This window comes from Martes martes (assembly GCF_963455335.1).
Source record: "Martes martes genome assembly, chromosome: 8".
NCBI lineage: Eukaryota > Metazoa > Chordata > Mammalia > Carnivora > Mustelidae > Martes > Martes martes.
The window spans coordinates 26,184,949-26,204,512 of NC_137895.1; the positions used below are offsets into that span (position 1 = coordinate 26,184,949).

Consider the following 19,564-nt stretch of genomic DNA (forward strand, 5'->3'; position numbering starts at 1 on the left):
ATCACTGAGGGTGGGACCCAGACTGTCGGTATCTTCCTGAATTCCCCTTTTGAGTCCAAAGTGCAGCCACTGCCTTAGGCCATCTTTCTCAAACCGTTCTCAGCTGTATCCTTGTCTGGTGCTGGGCTGCAGCTCAGTGAAATGGAGATCTCGGACAACTTCCCGGAATGTTAATAACTAGTCTACTGCTGGTTGGAGAAAAATCAATGTGTTTTCAGACTCATTTTCCCATCTCGAATACTCAGGAAATCCCAAACAGGGAACAAGAACATGTTCTAGGAGGACTCAGAAGACTTCGGATTAGTTAAGCTTCTCTGTTAGGGAACAGGAAATCCTGGTGGGCCTGAGTCTCTGATTTGGTTCGCACTGATGCCCCCTTTTCAGCCACCGGGGCTTGTTTTTCTCCATAGCCTTCATTTTCCCACAGACTGTCTTGGACTAGCAGTTTTCACCTCTCTAGGACTCAATACTTCCACTTTACCATAAATACTTGTAACACTCCTTTACCATCCTCAAATGCAACAAATATGTATAAAGTAACCTACCTCTAATTGTTAATATATATGCATGCAAAATACCCTAACTATATTATAAAGGATAAATAAAAGGAGGTTAATTTGTAATAAAAATTCATAATGCAGTATGTAAATTCATGGGGAAAATTGGCAGACATAATGAAGTTGTCAGGTGCTGGCATATGAATTTTATAAAAAAATTTTATTATGAAGAAGGTTAAACATATGCTGAAGTAGGAAGAAGAGTATTGTGATGAGATAGGGTTTCTGGCATAGAGCTCCTAAAACCCCTGGGATTTCTTAAGGGAGGAGGGCAGCGAAGGCATCTTTTGTTAATATTAATGGGGTGACTTTGGCATTGCATCTAAGGATGGTGGTTGGTCACCAGAGGAACTATGTGATCAGAGAGTTGGGACTTAATTCACTCCCACTGCTCCCTCCTCCCCAACCTCTGGGGAGGGGAGAGGTGCTAGAGGTTGAATCGATTGCCAATGGTCAGTGATTTAATCAATCATGTCTATGTAATGTAATAAAGCCACCACAAAAAGGGTGGGGTTTGGAGAGCTTGTATGTTGGTTGAGGGTTGAACATGTGAAGATTCAAGGTGGGGGGCGGCCCTCGAGAGGGCATGGAAGCTCTGTGCCCCTTTCCCATGTCTTGCCCTGTGCATCTCTTCCATCTGGGTATTCCCAAGTTATAACATTTTGTGATAAGCCAGTAATCTAGTAAGTAAAGCGTTTCTCTGAGTTCTGTGAGCCACTCTTGCAAATTAATCAAACCTGAGGAGGGAATCATGGGAACCTCCAATTTACAGCCTGTCAGTCAGAAGCACAGGTGATAGCTTAGACTTGCGATTGGCATCTAAAGGGGATGGGCCTGGGGACTCAGTCTTGTGAGACTGATCCCTTAACCTGTGGAGTCTGAAGCTGTCCCCAGGTAGACAGTGTCAGAATTGAGTTGAACTGTAGGCCACCCCGTTGGTGTCTGGAGAATTGCTTGGTGGTGTGGGAGACCCTGCCCTCCCCCACCATACGCATGTTGGTTCAGAGTCATATTAAGTATAATGAGCTATATGCTGGGGGTGCCTGGCTGGCTGAGTTGGTAGAGCATGTGGCTCTTGATCTCAGGGTTATGAGTTGGAGCCCCACGTTGGGCACAGAGTTTACATTAAAAAAAAATAACTGCATGCTTAATACCCAGCTTTTTCAGTGATCGCTTATCAATAACCAATCTTTTTCATCCTCAATGAAATGTGACCCCGGGACATGCAGCATCAGTGTCACATGGGAGATGGTTAGAAATGCAAATTCACTGGCCTCACCCCGGATTACTGAATCAGAATCTCCAAGGTAGGGCCCAGAGATCTGTGTTTTAACCATCTATCCAGTCGATTTGTAGGTCCACTAGGTTTGAGAACCACAGATCTCTATAATATCCCACCTGCTCAGATTATTTTAAGACAAATCCCAGATAGCACCCAGATGTATTATTTCATTCATAAATAATTATTTTAATTAAAAAAAACAATCACATGCCACTATATCTCTTAACAAAAGTCTAACTGAATATAATATGAATATAATATGTTCAGAATTTAAATAATTTTCTCAGATTTTTATTTATTTATTTTTTTACAGTTCTTTGAATCAGTTTAAACATTGCCTTGGTTGATATATCTCTCAAGTCTCTCATTCTATAATGATTCTTCTCTTTTTTATTTCCTGCCATTTATTTGTTGAAGAAATTGGGTCATTTGTCACATAATTTCTCACATTCAGGATTTTGCTGATTATGTCCCTATGTTGTCATTTTGTTATGTTCCTTTTACCTTTGTTATATTTACTATAATCTGACTGTTAGATCTAGAGGCTTGAAGATATTTGAGTTTTATTTTGGGAGGGCAGGAATATTTTGAAAGATTTTAATTATTTATCTGACGTGTAGAGATATTGCGAGAGAGAACACAAGCAAGGGGAGCTACAGGCAGAGGGAGAGCGAGAGGGAGAAGCAGGCTCTCCACTGAGCAAGGAGCCCAGTGCGGGGCTTGATCCCACATGACCTGAGCTGAAGGCAGATGCTTAACTGACTGAGCCACCCAGGCACCCCATGGGGGGAAGGAATATTTCACAGATGTCGCTATGCCCTTCTCACTGCATAGTAGCAGTAAGCACATCAGTATTTGGCTCTTTATTTTTTTCTGATGTCTTAGCAGATACTGACTATGGTTGCCTTGGTCCGTTATTTCATTAAGAATTGCAAAATGATGACATCCCAAATTTTATAATTTTTTTTCTGCATTATTTGAGATCTAAAGAAATTTCTTTGCGGTACTTGGCTGGCTTAGCCAGTAGAACATGTGATTCTTAATCTTGAGTTGTGACCTCGAGCCCCACGTTGGGGTGTAGAGATTACTTAAAAAAAATCTTTAGGGGTGCCTGGGTGGCCCAGTTGATTAAGGCTCTGCCTTCAGCTCAGGTCATGATTCCAGAGTTCAGGGAGTCCGCATCGGGCTCCTAGTTCCATGGGGACTCTGCTTCTCCCTCTGACCTTCTCCCTTCTCATGCTCTCTCTCTCAAATAAAAAAAAAATCTTAAAAAAAAATCTTTAAAAAATTCAAATATAATTTTTTAAAGATTTACTTATTTTAGAGTGTGAGTGCAGAGGGAGGGGAAGAGAGGGTGGGAGAGAGAAATGTAAGCAGACTCCCAGCTGAGTGCAGAGCCCCAAAGGAGACTCAGTCCCACAACCCAAAGATCACAACCTGAGCTGAAACTGAGAGTTGGACGCTTAACTGGCTGTGCCTCCCATGTGTCCCTCTTTGAATATTTGTGTAGGGAATATAATTTTCAAGGATAGGCAGTGTAAGTGCTCAGTTTAATTCCTTTTACTTTATAAACTAGTCTTCAAATAAATTTGTACCATAAAATTTTACTTTTTTAAAAAAGGTTTTATTTACTTATTTGACAGACAGAGATCACAAGTAGGCAGAGAGGCAGGCAGAGAGAGAGGGGGAAGCAGGCTCCCTGCTGAGTGGAAAGCTCGATGCGGGGCTCGATCCCAGGACCCTGAGACCATGACCTGAGCTGAAGGCAGAGGCTTAACCCACTGAGTCACTCAGGTGCCCCCAATTTTACTTTTGAATATCATTATGTGTTTAAGGATTTTAAAACATTTGATATTCTTAATTTACTTCAGTCATTATTCATTATGATGCTTACACTGGCTCACTTTTTGGTCAGATGGAACCTCTTCAAGTTGGCTCCTGAGTTCTTCTGACGAGACTTTAACGGTCTTCGCTGCCTGCCGTGCTTTTCGGGATGAAAAGGTATTTTGGGCTCATCTTACATTTCCCCCAACCTGGAGTCAACTGTTTCTCAAAGGAGCCTTGATTCTACAGAGAAGGATTTTCCTCTGCTCGTCTCAGGTTTCTTGGCCTAGGCCCTGCAAATTTAGGCAAAAGATTAACAGGAGTAAGACAAGTTTATCAACACGTGTGCCACACATCCGTCCTCAGTGGGAGTACTCAGTGGTGAGTAACTGGAAAGGATTGGTTAGAATTTGAGTTTATAAATAGCATCTTAGCAAAGAAAGATACTTTCACAGAAAAGTGACAAGACAAAGGAAAAGGACTTTAAGCTTCTAAGGGTGGCAAATTATGGGAAGGTATTTATGGGGAAGCTAATGGTAGATAAGGGCTGGTTTAACAAGGATTGTTCTATATGATACTTCTCGTGCCTTCTTTGGGCTGATAAGGGTCTGGAGTTGTCTCTGAAGATTAACTGAAGACTTTCCTGGTAGAGGAGCGGGGAGGGGACACCTTTACAAGTTTATGTCCTGCTTTCAGGCAAATAGGGAAAGAGCAGAGAGCTTTTCTCATATCGCCTTTTTCTCAGTTGTCATCAGGTAAAAATTATCCTTATTCTTAAGTAGCATATTTTGGGATGGCATATTCTGCTATTCTTCCTTTTATAGGGAAATAGTTTTTAAATCATAACCTGAGTGGTGGGAGGGCTCATTGAAATAGGCTTTTTCAGTAGAAAGAGCTAGGAAATACGTATTTTAAAATAGGAAATTATATCTTAAGAACATACTAATGCTTCTAATTTAAATGTAAGATTACAGAAAATTTTCTCCTCTTTGATTTTATATTTGTATATCTTCCCTAACGCCAAAATTCTTAGTTCCTTTTAAAAGATTTTATTTTATTTGAGAGAATAAGGGGGGAGGGGCAGAGGGAGAAAGAATCTTAAGCAGACTCCACACTGAGCCCAGAGCCCAATGCTGGGGTGGGGGGATCTCAGTCCCACAATCCTGAGATCATAACCTGAGCCAAAACCAAGATTTGGACACTTAACCAACTGAGCCACCCAGACACCCTCCAAAATTTTTAGTTCTTTTAATGATACTAACATAATCACTTATTTGCTTTATATGTATATTTGCATAGAACTATTTTCCAAACAACAACATCAGTATTATTAATAAAAATATAACTGAAGAAAGCTTAGGATTTCCTTATAGTACTTTTTTGCCCTTCGTTTCTTATATAAAAGGAATACACTAGGGGCACCTGGGTGGCTCAGTCAGTTAAGCAACCAACTCTTGGTTTTGGTTCAGGACGTGATTTCAGAGTCGTGGGATGGAGCCCTGCCTTGGGCTCTATGCTCACTGCAGAGTCTGCTTGAGATTCTTCCCTACCCCGCCCCCGACATGTGCACGCATGCTCTAAAATAAATGAAATCTTAAAAAAAAAAAAAAGGAATACACTACATACCACTGTTCTGTACCTTGCTTTTAATTTTTTTTTTTACAACTTAACAAGTTTTAGGATCATTCCATAACAATACATATAGTTATTACCTTGTAATAACTGCATAATATTCCATGTGTAGATACATTACAATGTATTTCAACCAATCCCCCACTGATGAACATCTGGATTGGAAGAAGTCTTAGACTATAAACAAATATCGCTATAATAAATATCCTTGCATTTTTGTAATTTGATATTTTTGTCATGTTTTCTTTGGGATAGATTCCTAGAAGTTGGATTCTGGGTCAAGGTAAATGAACTTTTAATTTTGCTAGATATTGCCAAATTCCCTCTCTGGAAGTTATATCATTTATATGCCCACCAACAAGGGTGAGAATGCCACATGCTTAAAATAATTTTAGAGTTTAGAGAAAACAATATTCAAAGGGATATTGTTAGCAATTTTATTTATGTTTACATTTTGAAATAAGGCTTAAGAAAGCATATTTGCATATATACATGAGACAGGCACAAATTCAGATAAGGCATATTGTATTGGTGATTCAAATATCAGATCAGTGTTGCTGCTGATATAATTTTTCAAAATGGGAAAATAACTGGTAAAGGACAAACAAAACAAACCACAGTTTTCTCCTTGTGTGGGGAATATCCTTGCCTGTATAATGATTCAGGTGTTTGAAAGACATGGGGAGAGCAATGCTTAGAAAGACAGTGGAGTTGGTCAGTTATTACTAAGTCGTACTGATGCCCTGCAGAGAGAGAATGAGCAATTGGGGGCTGAACAGCCAAAGCCTAAGTGTGACAGCAAAAGGACCTCTCTCATCTTACCTCGGGGGCAAAATAGATAGGTAGCTAATAAGGGTGCAAATAACATCTATAATCAGAAGCAGGCAAGAATGGAGGCGCAATAATCTCAATAAAAATCCGTAACATGTTGCTGAGTTCCTGAATTTGAGCCAGTTTTCAAATCTGGAGTCCTCTGACTGTATAAGTGACTGGGTCCCTAGGAGAAGGACTCTGCAACATTGTGAAAACTACGTTATTTTAACTTTTCCTCATTCCCCAGAGGGACCCAGGACATTTATTTGAGCGGGACACTGAGCGTGGGAAAAGGGGAATGCCCAGTCATTTCAAGGAGCTTTAGACCTAAGTTCTTAGCAGAGTCTGATAACTGGAGATCCAAAGTGTCATCAACATGCCATGGGTTCCTGGGTTCTATAAGGCACGGCTTACAGAAGCAACCAGTAGAGTCCTGGTTAAAGTCTGGCTTACAGAGAATTCACATGGGTCTGCAGACCCACCTGCTGGTCCTTGTCCTGGTACCTGAATATATAATTGCAACAGACATAATTGACAGTTGAAGGATTGGGTCCTTAGGCTGTTAGATAAGAACTAACATAGTGAGGAAGGCCAACGAGCATTTGAAATTGTTCCCCACCTCAGTTAACCTAATAAAAAATGATATTGTGTCCCAGGGTTGATGGGGGTGATTAGTGCCACTGTGCATCCTGCAGCACGAAGGTAGACTGGCACAGCAGGCTTAAGCGAGCAGCAGTCCCAAGTCGGGCCATGCTGGGCGTGCTGTAATTGCCGGGGCAGATTAAGAAGGACGCAGGTACATGGCATATGGCCACTGATTTGGTGAAAGCATTCTTTTATATTCCAGTTGGAAATAAGGATAAGAAGCAATTCACACTCATGTGGAAGAGGTCAAGTAACGCTATGTTACTTCTTCTGCCCTCTGTTGTAATACAGTCCGAAGAGATCTGGACGGTCTGGGTATCCTATAGAACTCTACACGGATATATTATACCAATATACTTAGGGTAATATACTCGGGAGTAGGATGAGCAAGAAATGGCTTGCACGCTAGAGGCCTTGGTAAGATATATGCCTCCCAAGTGTGGGAGATAAACTGTAAGAAGAGTCAGTTAAATTTTCAGAGGTCCAATAGTCAGTGGCATGTGGAGACATCCGCTCCAAAGTAAAAGACAAATTTCTGTATCGTGCATCTCCTTCTATAATGAAGCACAGTGTCTGGTGGGCCTCTTTGGGTTCCAAAAGCACAAATTCCACGTCAAGGAATACCACTCTGGCTCAGATCCTGGGGGGTGTGGAAGGTTGCCAGTTCTAAGTGAGGCCTGGAACGGCAGTGCTCTCTGCAGCAGTCAGTGTGGAATTTAAAGCAAGTCCCAGTAGGAGATCACAATATAGTCCTCTGGGATTTTGGAGCAAGGCCAGGCCATCTGGAGCAGAAGATTTTACTCCTCTCAAGAAACAGCCGCTGGCATGGTTCTGGGCCCCAGTAGAGGCAGAAAGCTTGACCATGAGGCACCAAGCAAGTTACCATGCGCCCAGGAGTGCCATCATGAGCTGAATTCTGTCAGACACGCCCTGTCATAAAGTTGATGGGCCCAGCAGTAGTTCATCATAAGATGTAAATGATGCATTCACACTCAAATCCCAAGGCATAAACAGTAGTCCCAGCCCCACATAACCCACTATGCTTGTACTAGCACCCCTTCCTCAGGCGCTATGGCCAGCTGAGGAGAAGAAAAAGTTCAAACTTGATTACCAAGGAGTCATCTTGGTATGTGGATGGAAACTAAAAAATGGATGGTGGTACATTACAGCCATATTCAGTGGTGTCCCCAATAGACAACAGAGAGGGAAAGTCTTCCTAGCAGACAGAGCTTCAAGCAGTATAGTTGGTCATCTACTTTGTTTGAAAGAAGAAGCACCTGTGATGGGGATTTATACAGTTGCCTGGGCAGTGGCCATGGCCTGGCCAGCTGGTCAGGATTTTGAAGGAAAAGCCTGGCAGATTAGAGACAGGGAGGTCTGGAATAGAGGTGTGTGGACAGATATAATAGAGTGGTCACAAGGGTAAAGATTCCTACTTCACATATTGATTTCAACATTGGAAAGGGTATGGAACAGTCAAGTAGATATCAAGATTCTACTAGTTGATGTTAGCCAAGCTTTGTCATGGCCTACCTCAAAACTGGCACAGTGGGCACATGAATGGAATGGTCATGTTTGCAGAGACAGAGGCCACGCATAAGCCCAACAGCATGAATTCCCACTTCAAGGCCAATCTAGCTGCTTCTATATCTGGAGGTCTAACTTGCTAACAACAGAGACTAACACTGAGTCCCTGATAAGGCATTTTACTTAAGATAAACGACCCATTTGGTGGCAAGTCAACAACACTGAACCCTTTCCATTCTGTAGTGACCAGTAGTTCATCCTCAGAGGGATAAATACCTATTCTGGGTGTTTGCCTATTGTGCCTGCATAGCCTCAACGTCTACTGCTATCTAGGAGTTCACAGAAGGTCATATCCACTGGCATGGGATTCAACTCAACATAGCAACCCAACAGGAGAACCACTTCACAGTAAAGGTGATGTAGGTATGAAGCTCATGGCCAGGGCATCTACTGGTTGTACGACCCACTGCACTACCCAGAAGCAGCCAGCCTGATGAGAGCACTAGATGCCCTACTGAAGGCTCAGCTGAAGTGGCAGTTTAGAGACAATATTCTGCGAGGATTGAGTACCATCCTTCAGGATGCAGTACATACACTAAATCAGAGAACTTTGATGGGCACCGCCCCTAATAGGAAGAATGTGTGGGTCCAGGAACAAGTGGAGGGAGCAAAAGTGGTCCCACTTAACATCTCAGTGGGTCATTGGGAGACTTTGTGCTTCCTGTTCTCAAAACTCTGTGCTTTGCATGTTTAGAATTTCTGGTTCCCAAAGGAAGTACACTTTTGTCAAGGAACACAGTAAGAGTCCCACTGAACTATAAGCTATGGCTACTGTTTGGGCACTTTGGACTTCTTGTGTCTGGCCACCAGCAGTCAAGAAGAGGAATCCCCATTCTTGGTAGGGATAAATGACCTAGATCAGCAGGAAGAGGAAGGGTTGCTTTCCTATAAAGGGAAAAATACATGTGGATCCTAGGTGATTCACTTGGAAGCCTCTGGGTATGTAATTGGAACTGTGGAAGGACATGTGCCACAATTCCTGCCTGAGAGGGTATAGTTGCCAATAAACATACATTCTCATTAGGAAAAAGGATTTGGGTCACATCCAGGTAAGCTACTAAGACCTGCAGAGGTGATAGGTAGAAGACAGTAGGATTTGGAATGGGTAGTGGAGGAGGAGAAGGAGCAGATGTAGCCCTGAGACCAACTGAGTGATGGGGGTGTGGTTTGTCCTCGGAATCTCCTTCAAAGTGTTAGCTCAGGAAGAGAAGTCTAGGGGAATTTTAGAGGAGCTGCTCCCAGAACATGAGTGGAGAAATCGATCAGTGTGGTGCAAGGGGTATTTTATGGTGGTCATGGGATACACTGCTCAGATTTTTAAGAGAGAACTTGCTGGAAAGACTAAAAAGAAAAAATAAGATCAAAGAAATCATAAAGAGGAGAATAAATAATAGATACAAATTTTTCTAAATCTGCAGAAATATCAGGAAATGATACTTATGAAGAAGATGAAGCAGATGACAAAGATGAAGGAACCAAAAAGGAATCCTTTGACAAAATGCCTCCGGCAGCAATTAAAAATAACATTAGTTTACCTCCAAAAATCAAGATACAAATTAAAAATCATGCCAAGAAAATTTCTCCAAGCCGGCCTGTTCAGAAGCACCTGCTAGCCAAATAAAGAAACTAGTAAAGTATTTGTTAATGATGATGTGAAGATTCCCACCCACAGTAATTCTGCCTATAGCTCAGGCAAAGGGTTGCAGACCATCAACTAAAAAAATGGTCGGCTGCAGTGTTAAAACTGTGAATGTGAATAAGGTTGACAGTGAAGTGAGAGCCTCAGAGTCTGAACAGAAACCACAGGGATGGATCTGTGATAAGATTATTGATACTGTAAGCCAGATGGTACCACCTCTTTTAAATTTTGATGCTATTCCTCTTAACGACCATATGTAGAATATAAAAGATGCCATATAGTTTTCCCTAAGTTCTCCAACACCTTTTGAGGTCAAAAGAAGAAACAAACCATTGCGAATCAGAAATGCGAATACTCAGGCAGCCTGGGAAGTTAATTCATCTTATTTTCCATGTTGGATCTCAACTTTCAAGACTTGTCTCCCCACATTTATTCTGTGTCCAACTTTAACCTGGAAAAAAAAAAAAAAAGGAAAGGAACATTGTCGAAATCATCACCTAGGCATGTCTCAGAGATGTTCTTGTTTATATCATCTTGTTTTCTTGCTTTATAGACAAAGATTTCTGGGTAAAGTGTTATTTTTTTTTTCTTTATAAAGGAGAGAGCGAGAAATATTGAGAGCAAGCACCCTTGAGTGCCTACTGTGGGGCTTGTAGTCAGCGGACCATCTTCTAGTGTCATACTTTGGCAAGTCACCACAGCATTTATGCTACAGCCTTACCTTTCTTGAACTACCCACCCCCCCACCAGTGGCTGAGCACAGGAAGGTTCTAGCGCCAGGCCATGCCTGCCCAAATTGGGACCCCTCAAATGGGGATTAGATTTTGCTCCAGGGTTCCCTATTGGCACGGCCAAGACTTTCTCAGAGTTGTAATGCCGCCTGAGGCTCTTCTACCTAACCTTGGTTCCTTCCCTCTCTTTCATGAGTAGCAGAACTATATCAGTGTGAAGGCACTCCTGGCCTACTTCTTCCTTTCTCCTTTATTCTTTTTTTTTTTTTTAAAGATTTTATTTATTTATTTGTCAGAGAGAGTGAGCACAGGCAGACAGAGAGGCAGGCAGAGGCAGAGGGAGAAGCAGGCTCCCTGCTGAGCAAGGAGCCCGATGTGGGACTCGATCCCAGGACCCTGGGATCGTGACCCGAGCCGCAGGCAGCCGCTTAACCAACTGAGCCACCCAGGCGTCCCTCTCCTTTATTCTTAACAACCATTCTCTTCAATAAATCTCTTGCTCATCTGATTCTGTCCTGGTGTCTTCTTTTCCAAGGTCCTGAACTGACCAAAGTCCCATATATTATGGGATGTTTAGCATTCCTGGCCTCACCCACAAATGCTGGTAGCATTGTCCCCCTAATCTTGAGGCAACCAGTGACATCTCCACAGATTGCCAGATGGTTTTATTTTGAACCACTCAGAGCATAACCATCAAGATCACAAAATTTTAGAGCCAGAAGAGCTCTTACAGATAAAAAAAGAAACAGAAGGGGCACCTGGGTGGCTCAGTGGGTTAAAGCCTCTGCCTTCGGCTCGGGTCATGGTCTCAGGGTCCTGGGATCGAGCCGGGCATCGGGCTCTCTGCTCAGCAGGGAGCCTGCTTCTTCCTCTCTCTCTGCCTGCCTCTCTGCCTACTTGTGATCTCTGCCTGTCAAATAAATAAAATTAAAAAAAAAAGAAAGAAACAGAAAAGTTTAACGACCTCTATTTCTTTTTTCTCTCTCCCACAGTGCCTCCACCTTCTTTTCATCCTCTAATTTTTGTACCTCAGCTGAAACTGATAAAATTGAATAACGGAATATAAGTACCAAAGATGCTATATAGCATCAGCATTTAGTGAAGAATTTAGACAGTGATCAGTGTCTGAAACTGAAGCTAGGAAAAGAACATCAGTTATGATAGATTAAATTAGCTGTATAAGTAACCCGCCCTCAGAACTGGCTGCAAATGCATTGCTTTTGTGACTAGAGTGCTTTCCAAGTTTATACCAAGTCACAAGGATATAGTCTCAGGAACACATTCTTGGAATGTGGAGGTATTGTTCAGTAACCAGCAGTAGGTAGCATTGTCTAAAAGAAGATCCAAGAATATTAGTTTAGTTGGATGATAAGTTTGTAGCAGAGATTATTTTTCACTTTTTACCCAATGAGTATTCATCTAGTATATTTATTGATTGATTCCCTACTATGTTCCAGAAATTATACTAAGCTCAAGAGCAGACAGAGGTAAACCAAACATGATTTTTTTTTTGAGGGCAAAGAGCTTATTATATGGGGCATGCATTCTTGATGGGCACAAAACCCGAGATACTACAATGGTTTGTGGTCCTCCAAAGAGCCGCAGTATATAAGCAGACATTTGAGATATCTGAGGTTTAAGATCTCATAGGGGGCAGAGGGAGCAATTAGGAAAAGAAATATCTAAACTGGCTTCTTAGGGAGTCAAAAAGGCAACTAAGGTTGAGAAATCTGATCTTGAGGAAGAAGAAAAAACGAAGGCGATGAAAGAGAAGAAGAAGGAAAAGTAGAATGGTAAGAGGAATAAGAGAGGAGGAGAGATGAGAAAAAGAGAAGGTATGTGAAATTTTAAGAGACAAAAATAGTTTTGTCTGCCACTGAGCCATATGACATATAACTTTTTTCCTTGACATTCTGAAATACAAGCTTATTTCTCTACATGAGTTCTGGCTCTGGCAACAAAGTATTAAATGTGAAAAGCAATACTGGAAAGCTTGTTCTTTATTTAAGGAATTCCCATATCCTAGAGCATTTTTTTCTTGCTCAAATACTCCAAACAGATGTCCTCACTTTTTCTCATTTCAAATTTAAACTTGTAAACAATTTCCTATTAGTTTCCTAAGGGCCCCATTATTCCACTTACTTGTAATGTGAACTTTGTTAGCTCCATGATACCAAAACCTTCAGTTTTACGGCAATTCTTTCTTTTATTTATCTGCCGTGGTAGACAAACCCATTTGTTGTTTGACAGCTTATGGAGCTTTTCTGCAGTTTGGATTTTATCCCTCAGGATCACATACCTGCCTTTGCTCTGAGTGTGGGTACACTTTTTGATTACTAGTTGCATTTCCAATTCTATGTTGAATAAAATTGGTGAGAATGGGCATCTTTGTTTTGTTTCTGATCTTAGAGGAAAATCTTCCAGCTTCTCGCTGTTGGGTATGATGTTAGCTGTGAGTTTGTTATATATGTTTTTTTATTATGTTGCGGTATATTCCTTCTGTACCTACTTTGTTGAGATATTATCTTCAGTGTGTTATTGTTCATAACTTAATTTTTTACTAACGTGTAGGAGTTCTTTATATATTCCTGATACAAGTTCTTTGCTAGATACATGTGTGGTGCAGATTTCTCATTCTGTAGTGTAATTCTGTCTTTGAAGAACAGAAATTTAAGTTTTGATGAAGTCTAACTTGTCAAATTTTTCTTTTATGATTAGTGCCTTTTGTGTCCCATGCAAGAAATATTTGCCTACTCCAAAGTTATAAAGATGTTCTTCTATGTTTTTTTCTAGAAGTTTTACAGACCCAGGTTTTATGTTAGGCCTATTAACCATCTTTAATTAATTTTTGTATATGGAGTAAAATAAGGCCTAAGTTCTTTTTTTTAAAAAAACAAATAGATATCAAATTGTTTTAGCAATATTTTTTTAAGACAACAGTAACAACAACTTTCTTTCACATTTAATTGCTTTAGTGCCTTAGTAAAAAATGAAATGACTGCATATGTGGGGTTCTATTTGTAGACTTGGATCTGTTTATTTACTAGCCTATCCTTATGTAGTAACACACTATCTTGCTTACTATAACTTTCCAGAAATCTTATAATCTGGTAGTAAAAGACTTCAAACATTGTTCTTTTTACTTATTGTTTTGGCTATTTTATGTCCTTCAGCTTTTAGGATACATTTTAGAATCAATTCATCTATGTCTAAAAAAAAAAACTAAAGAGAGCCTGCTGGAATTTTGATACAGATTGGGTTGAATTTACAAATCAACTTAGGAAGAATGGAGAACTTACCGATAGAGTTTTACCATCCATGGATATGACGTATTTCTCTACTTATTTAAGACTTTTAAAATTTCCCCAGCTAGGTTTTGTGGTTTTCAATACAGAGGTCTTACACATCTTTTGTCATGTTTATCCCTAGGTTTCTGATGTTTCTGTATACATTATCAATGGTATTATTTTCAATTTCAATTCCCAGTTGTTTGTTGCTGGTATATAGATCTAGAACTGATTTTTGTATATTGGTCCTGTAGCCTATGACTTGCTAAATTATTAGTTCTAGTAGCTCTTTTGTGTGTTACCACATGTACCCTGTGTATGTACCTATGATAATAGGTATTATCATATTGTCTATGACTATTATTGATATAATCCATACACCATAAAATCCACTTTCCAAGTGAATAATTCAGCGGCTTTTAGTATATTTGCAAAGCTGTGCAACCTCATCACTATCTAATTCCAAAATATTTTTATCACTCCAAATATAAACCCTGTATTCATTAACAGTTACTCCCCATTATCCCCAGCCTCAGCCCCTGACAACTACTAATCTATTTTCTTAATCCCTATGGATTTTCCTATTCTGGAAAGTTCATATAAATGGAATCATGTAACGTGTAGCTTTCACTTAGCATAAATTGTGTTCAAGGTTTATTCAGGTGGTAGCATGAATCAGCACTTCAGTTTTATGGCTGAATCATATTCCATTGTATAGATATACCACATTTTGTTTATTTACTCATTAGTTGATGGTGATTTGGGTTATTTCTACCTTTTAGTTATTATGAATAGTGCTGCTATGAACACTTGTATCCACATTTTTGTGTGATCATAGGTTTCCAATTCACTTGGGTATGTACCTAGGAATTTCTGGGTCATATGGTAACTATATTTTAACCTCTTGAGAAAATGCCAAGTTATTCCCAAAGTACCATTGTACATTGCCACCACTGGGGTATGAGGGTTCCTATTTCTCCAAATTCTCACTAATGCTTGTTATTGTCCACGCCATGCTAGTGGGTATAAAGTGGTATCTCATCATGGTTTTGATTTACATTTCCCTAATGACAAATGATGTTGATCACCTTCTCATGTGCTTATTGGCTGTTTGTATATCTTTGGAGAAGTCTCTATTCAAATCCTTCATCCACTTTTAAATTAGCTTTTCTTTTTATTGTTGAATTGTAAGAATTCTTGATATATTTTGAATACAAGTTCTTAGCAGACATGATTTTCAAATATTCTCCCCCATTCTATAGGTTGTCTTTTCACTTTCTTTTTTCTCCCTACATTCTTCCTGTTTATTCCATATAAGTTACTACAGAGGATGAAATCTGTGAACAGATTGAAAGGAAAAAAATACACGATTTTTTAAAAAAAGCTTTTATTTAAGTAATCTCTACACTAATGTGGGGCTTGAACTCATGACCCCAGGATGAAGAGTCTCATGCTCTTCTGAGCCAGCCAAGTGCCTCCAAAACATACAACTTCACACAATATCTAGCTATCAACTTGGATAGGTATATGGGTACAATATGATACAGAATAGGATGAAAGAAACTGAGGCTGCTAAGGCTTTAGAGCATGGAGGGCTTAAGGACATCATCATTTATGTTAACAAAATCCAAGTGCTTTGAAAAACCAACACCAGGCCATTTCAAGGATGTCTTTCATTTCAAGGATGAGTCCTGATGTAGAGTGCCATGATTCTGTAGATTTTTGGCTGCTTGCTAGTCCCTTCTCTTTGTGGATAAACTGCTTTTTCTGTTACCTCTTTAAGGTGTGCTCACAGGAACGCTGCAGGCTGCAGGATGAGAGGGTTCCTCAAGAAGCACAGGTAGGGAGGAGGCAGGACAACAGCAGATCAGGAGGGTCTTTTGCTGCTAACCCCACTGGGGAGGGATTAAGGTAACTCCTTCCTGAACCCACAGCCTGGCCTAAGCAGGGCAGCCCATCTCTACCCTACATGCTTCTGTCAGTAATACCTGTCACCCTTGCCAGACCTTCCCCACCTCAAGGTGGGTTCACCATAAGGCTGAATATAAAAGTATGTATGAGTCTGGGACCCAAGCCACAAACACCCACAGGGTCCCCTAGTTAGAGAGCTGGTCCCAAGAGGCGGCTGCTACTGCACTCTGGCAACCACAGCACTGAGGAATGTGGCCCACTGTTGTCAGAAAAGCTGGAAATCCAGATTTGTATATGAGCCCCTGATTCCCAAAGGTTGCAACTTATTCATGTTCTAGCAAAAACATTTTCAGGAATGATGTAAGTGGGTAAAAATAAGAGCCAGATCAGGTAGACTGTGGAGTGTGACCCCACAAACCCAGCAGCCTGCTTGCATCCTATCTTAATTTCCACATCAAATCTGAGGTACATGAATCTGAACTTCTGGGGTCTTATCTCCTCACAGGACATTTTTGGGATTTTTTTTTAGCCTAAAAGATAGTAATATACATTTATTCTTGTTCTTCAGGATATTTTTTGTCTTTTTTTTTTTTTTGAGATTTATTTATTTGGAGAGAGACACAGTGAGAGAGGGGACACAAGCAGGGGGAATGGGAGAGGGAGAAGCAGGCTTCCCACTGAGCAGAGAGCCCCATGCGGGGCTTGATCCCAGGACCCTGGGATCATGACCTGAGCCAAAGGCAGATGCTTAACGACTGAGCCACCCAGGTGCCCTATTTTTTTGGTCTTAAGCTAAAAGGATACTTAACGTGGGGCAGTCCTTCTCTTATTAAAATATTCCAGTCACACATTATTACAAAGGTAGCACCAAATCAAACTGACTGAGGGAGCCACCAACACTTAGGGGGTAGAGAATTCTGAAAAAACAAAAGTGATAACTGAGAAGCTGAGTGGTTTTCCTCCTGGGTCTTTGATGCCCACACTCAGCTCTTCCTCCCTCCTTGGGCAGCTGATAGGACCTGCCTCCCAGCCTTTTCGACCTTTAGCACTTGATGTCTCCGGTGACGACAGAGAGCCCTGGGCCCTGGTCCATTGTGTGCAGGGCTTCCTGGGCTCCAGAGGAGTCGGCCCTGTTCAGGCGCTCCTGGTATAGCTCCTGCATGTGGGCGCTGGTATAGGGGCTGCACAGCGAGGTCAGCGTCGATGCCTTCCACCTGCCACAGCAGCACCTTGTCTGCATGCCCATCCTTGGTCTAGGCTCGGCCTCTGTCATTTAAACATCCACTGGTCCAGGCAAGCACTTCCACCAAGTGGTATGGCAACTTGCCCTTCTCCAACTCCAGAACCACATCCTGGATGTTTCGAAAGCAGTACACAGCAGCAAAGCATAACAGAACCTCCCCATTCTTTTCAGCGGTGACCTCTTGGAAATCTTTGCTCCTCAGGGTGCAGCAGGTGACTTCCCTCACATCCTCATGAAACAGCTGCTGGGCCACAGGTCTGAAGCTGTGAGCCAGATACCTGCTGGTCCTGGCTCTATCATGGTGTCAGTGCCTCGCCTTCTCCTTCAGGCCTCCAAACGGGGTGTATGTGGCAGTGTCATTTCACCAAGAGGTCACTTTGCTCCATTATTTGAACAATTTCACCTGAGATTAATATGCACTCAGTCAGTACCCCAGGAACCATGGGAAGCTATGGGAAAATCTTCTCGAAGGGCCTTCAGTTTATTATCATAACAGAGACCACAATAATGTAGAAAATCTTGTCTGAAGATAGGTTCTACTGTCTGGTGAAGTAATCTTTCACCAGAGAGCTCATGATCTGCTGGGCAGACTTGGTGGTATAGAGGTGGTGGTGGGGTGGCCCAGCACATGTTCCAAGTATGGGACCCAGCCCAGCCCAGGTGGAGGTGAGCTTGGGTAACACTGGCTTCCTCACTGTGCTGGTGGCATTGAGGCACAGGTTCTTTCTGACTCTCCAGGAAGCTGAAATCCCCAGCTATCCTATCAAAGACAGTGCACACCCCCAGACTTTTGAGGAAGCCACAGCATCTTCTGGATGCATCAGTCACACTGAGGCAGAATTTAGTAGCAAAGTAAGGCAGAGGCCGTGGACATACCGGCACTGCCAGCACCTTGGGCTGTGAGATATCACATTTCTTCTTAAGGTTCAGAACTCAAAAGAAGTCCTTGGTGTTCTGCTGGGAAACCTGGATCCCTTCCTCCACAGTCACACAGCTGTCACACACCGATTACTCAGAAATATCTTGGTATCAGCCAACTTATGGAATTCTCTCTTCTTCCACATATGGTGCTCACACTTCATCTGTAGCCGGGCAGGTGGGGGGGGGGGGCAAGGCTTGGCCTGAGAGGCACACCAGGAGATGTGGTTTTTTCACTTTCTTGATAGTGTTCTTTGAAGCACAAAATTTTTAAATTTTGATAAAGTATAATTTATTTTTTTTTTCCTTTGGTTGTTTGTGCTCTTGGTGTCACATCTAAGAAACCACTGTTATGCCATGAAGATTTATGGCTATGGTTTTTTCTGACTTTTAGTTTTAGTTCTTACATTTAGATCTTTGCTTCATCTTAACATTTGTATTATGTATAGGGGTCCAAGTTCATTCTTTTCCATGTTTTCCCAGCATAACTTTATGAGAAGACTATTCTTTGCCCTATTGAATTGTCTTGGCACCTTTGTCAAAGTCAATTGACCATAAATGTAAAGGTATTATTTATGGACTCTGAATTATATGTATATATATAGTATATGTATATGTATATTATATTATATGTATGTTTTTGGCAGTACAGCTGTGTTGATTACTGTAGTTTTGTTATAAATTTTGAAATCATAAAGTCCAAGTTTTTCCAATCTTTATGCATTTTATTATTTTGTTACCTTGATTACATCAATTATGTTTTGTTACACTGTTACATTGATTAAGACCTTCAACATAACCCTGAATAGAAGTGGTGAGAGCAAATACTCTTATCTTACATTGTTCCTGAACTTAGGGGAAAAAGATTTAATATTTCACCACTACATTTTTCAAAGATGATTGTTATACTAAGGAAGTTCCCTTCTATACTTAACTTGCTTAAATTTTTTTTTTTTTAAAGTGAATGGGTTTGAAGTTTGTCAGATGCTTTTCCTGCATCTACTGAGACCATTGTTTTATTTTTCTCTTCCATTTTGTTAGTGTGGTGAATTACACTGACTTTTCAATGTTAAACCACACCTTCCTTAGCATCTTATCTTATTTTATATTGCAAGGTTCAATTTGCCAATATTTAATTAAGCATTTTATCATTATATTCATGAAGGTTATTGGTTTGTAATTTTTTTGTAGAATGTCCAGGTCAAGTTTTGATATCAGGATTATATTGGCTTCATAAAATGAGTTTGGAAGTGTTCATTCCTGCTTTATTCTCTGAAATATATAGGATTAGTATTTTATCTTCTTTAAAAGTCTGATAAATTTACTGGTGAAGTCATCTGGCCCTGGAGTTATCTTTGTGGGAAAGTTTCTGATTAGAAATTCCATTTCTTTAATAGATACCGGTCCATTTAGCTTTTCTTCTTCTTGTGTCGGTTGTTTTTATTTTTTTAGGAATTTGTTCATTTCACTTAAGTTGTCAAATTTATTGGCATAA

General features: G+C 40.8%; 1 pseudogene across 1 annotated transcript; it reads right to left on the bottom strand.

Annotated features, from left to right (window-relative positions):
- Nucleotides 1-16,950: 16,950 nt before the first annotated feature.
- LOC308347028 (nuclear prelamin A recognition factor-like) lies at nucleotides 16,951-18,233 on the bottom strand (annotated as a pseudogene). The gene has a single exon. The product of its transcript is annotated as a nuclear prelamin A recognition factor-like (transcript).
- Between the last annotated feature and the right edge of the window lie 1,331 nt (nucleotides 18,234-19,564).